The sequence below is a fragment of the Petaurus breviceps genome, unplaced genomic scaffold (assembly GCF_028583685.1).
Source record: "Petaurus breviceps papuanus isolate PSGF00001 unplaced genomic scaffold, PetGlider_PUasm1.0 83644, whole genome shotgun sequence".
NCBI classification, from domain to species: Eukaryota; Metazoa; Chordata; class Mammalia; order Diprotodontia; family Petauridae; genus Petaurus; species Petaurus breviceps.
In genome coordinates, this window is record NW_027186628.1 from 12,339 (window position 1) to 15,545 (window position 3,207).

The 3,207-nt window shown below is 47.5% G+C and overlaps 1 pseudogene; it reads left to right on the forward strand.

Annotated features, from left to right (window-relative positions):
- Positions 1 to 416: 416 nt before the first annotated feature.
- Positions 417 to 1,693, forward strand: LOC138176174 (V-type proton ATPase subunit C 2 pseudogene; annotated as a pseudogene).
- Positions 1,694 to 3,207: the final 1,514 nt, after the last annotated feature.

Here is a 3,207-nt window from a genome sequence, read left to right on the forward strand (position 1 = left end):
GCTTAAAAGCCTCCCAGAGGCAGAGAACAGCAGGCAACCTGCCCACCACGTATGGTGCTTAGGAAATAAAGGCAGGATGGGGCGTGGCAAGGGCGTGGCAGCTTCCTGGGGGCCAGACCAACCAAAAGACTTGCTTTTCAGGACAGAGGGGTTCTGTAGGTTTAGCTGAGCCCAACAGGAGTCCGGAACTCTCTATTCAGCCCCCCTAGAGGACGGTGGAGTGGCTCCGAAGGGACCAAAGGACAGCGGTCATTTCCCAATCCCACCTCAGGGCTGCCCAATCGAAGGAAGCCCAGCATTAGAGTGTTTCGAAACTGCCTCTACTCGCTCCCTGCAGTCCTTCCCGAGAGAGAATCCTGGCATTCGAAGCTCCTTCGCTGAGTACCAGTCATCTGGATGAACGAAAGATTTGAAACATGTCGTCGGAGTTTTGGTTAATTTCTGTCCCTGGAGACCGGGAAAATTTGCAGATCCTGGAGCGGATGAACAATTTCACCTCCAAGTCCAACCTGTCCCGAAATTCCAACTTCATTATTCCTGATTTCAAGGTGGGGACCTTAGATTCTCTTGTTAGCCTCTCAGATGAGTTGGGGAAACTTGATTCCTTTGCCGAAAGGCTTGTGAAGAGAATGACTCAGAGTGTTCTAGAACTGACGGAAGCCAAGAAAGGTGAAGTCCAGCAGTACCTCCTGGCCGATGGGGTCACTTTAGCTTCCTTTGTGACCCACTTTAAATGGGATTTGGCCAAATATCCCTCCAAGCAGCCGCTGGGGGTTGTAGCAGATACATTAGGGAAGCAACTGGCTCAAATGGAGACTGACCTGAGAACCAGAATCACAGCCTACAATCAACTGAAAGAAAATCTGGAGAACATGGAAAAGAAATTGTTGGGGGGCCTCTTAACTCGGACATTGTCGGATATTGTGAACAAAGAGGATTTTGTGTTGGATTCTGAATATCTCATTACCCTCCTGGTCGTTGTTCCAAAGGGAAGTTATTCTCTGTGGCAGAAAACTTACGAATCCCTCTCAGACATGGTGGTCCCTCGATCAACCAAACTCATTTTTGAAGACAATGAGGGTGGCCTCTTTACCGTCACGATTTTCCGTAAAGTGATCAATGATTTCAAAGCCAAAGCCACAGCCAACAAGTTCACGGTTCGAGACTTTTTTTTATGATGAAAAAGAAATTCAAAGTGAAAGGGAACAGCTGACCAAGTTGCTTTCAGCAGAGAAACAAGATTGTTCCCGAAGAGCTCAAAGAAAGCGATCCTTTTCCTTCCTAGATCACATTGTGAAGGCTATCAGATTGGGGCATCCCTTGAAGCATCAGACAAAACAGAGAAAGTCTTAAGAGATTGAGATTGAGGGCAACTGGAAGAGTCCATTTCTGTGTTGGCTCAAGGTGAACTTTGGTGAAGTATTTGTTGTCTGGATTCACATAAAGGCCTTGAGAGTGTTTGTTGAATCTGTGTTAAGGTATGGCCTACTGGTGAATTTTAAGGCAGTATCATTACAGCCCCAGAAGAAGTCCCCCAAACGTCTGAGAGAGATTCTCAATTCAACTTTCAAGCACCTGGATGAAGTGGCAGCCAGTATAATGGATATGTCTGGATATCCCTGGATTACAACTCAATAACCAAGATTACTTTCCTTATGTCTACTTCAACATTGGCCTTAGATTTCTCGACTAACATTTTACAAGTCAGGCAATTCTTAGTCTTCTCTGAATTTCCTCATTTCCTGTCTTGGTGGAATACAATTAAATTGTAAATGTTGTCTACCATTAGGCAGAGCATTTTTAAACAAATAATTGCCCCAGGATGGAAATGATTTCCTAAAAGATGTCCATGGACTAACGTGGAATGTTACTGCAAAACAAATGCAGTTGTGGTTCCTCTTATTTTTGTCAATAACAATTTTTTAAAAGCTCCCATAGTTTTTGAAAAAATTTCCATAAGGAGGAGTTAGTAAACCTTCCCTAAGTAGAAACCCAATGCAAGGAGCATTCTGCCTCCAGAGGCTTAGGAGCTGGGAAGTAACAGAGAAACAAAGAAAGAGGATCAGTTGCTGTTTGGGGCTTGTGGAGGGGGTGGTGATGCATTGGGGGAGGGGGGAGTTTTATTAGCATTAGGTAGGAGGAAGGAAGGAGCCCAAAGAGACAGAAAAGGCAAAAAGGACAAGAGATATTTGTGGAAAAGAAGTCATTGACACAGAACCAATAGAGGAAGGTGTTAATATTGGAACTTGGCGTCTCCTTGTACATCTTCATTCTAGAATGAAGGTGAAACCACTGGCTCAAGGTCAGTCAGTAGTCCTAGGTCAGCAGAACCTGAGCCCCAGGCCATGTCCTGAAACTCCTAGGACAGAATTAATGACTGTGCTTCTTTCAGGCTTTCCAGTTTGGTTGTAGCAGGGGCCAGGGCTATCTGAGACTGGAGGAACAGACCAGTATCGCATGGTGCTGGTCCCTTGACATCTGTGAGTCTGTCCCTTTCCCCCTAGACCCTGGTGATCAGAGTTGTGATTCTAAAAGTCTCCATAAACAGGATGACATGGTTATTGTATTTCTAATTAGGTGTATTTCAGAGATGCTGTATGGCTTAGTGTTGGCCTTGTGGAGTCTGGCAGGCCCGAGTTCAAAGGCTATCTCTGATATTTAGTAGCTGGGTGACCTTGGGCAAAAACCCTTAACCACTCCGAGACTCTGGCAAACCATCTAAAAAAGTGAGTGCACTTGGTGGACAGAGTTCCTACACTGAGGAAATTTGCAGGTGACCGCACGGTCTCAAGGTTCCCCAGCTGTCCATTGAGTGAAGAGGTCCCTCAGCCCACCAGGGAGGAGAGGTGCGTATTCAGGGGGCGTAGGAGGAAAGGCCCCTAATTTCACTAGGGGGATGGGGGGAGGGGAGGAGGAAGAGAGGCTTTTCATTCCACCTGAGAGGAGGGGTGCGCGGGGGGCGGGGGGAGAGCGAAAGAGGACTTTTAGTCCACAAGTAGAGGGGGACGAGAAAAGACCCCTCAGTTCACAAATGAGAAGGGTGTGTGAGGCCCCCTAAGGGCACCAGCAGCAGGGGTAGGGGGCAAAGAAGCCCCTCAGCCCCCAAATGAGTGGGGGGTGGTGGAAGAGAAGCAGTTCCACTGCACACGCGCAGGGAAGGGGGTGGGGGAAGAGAAGAGGCCCCTTAGGGTACGAATGAGGAGGGGG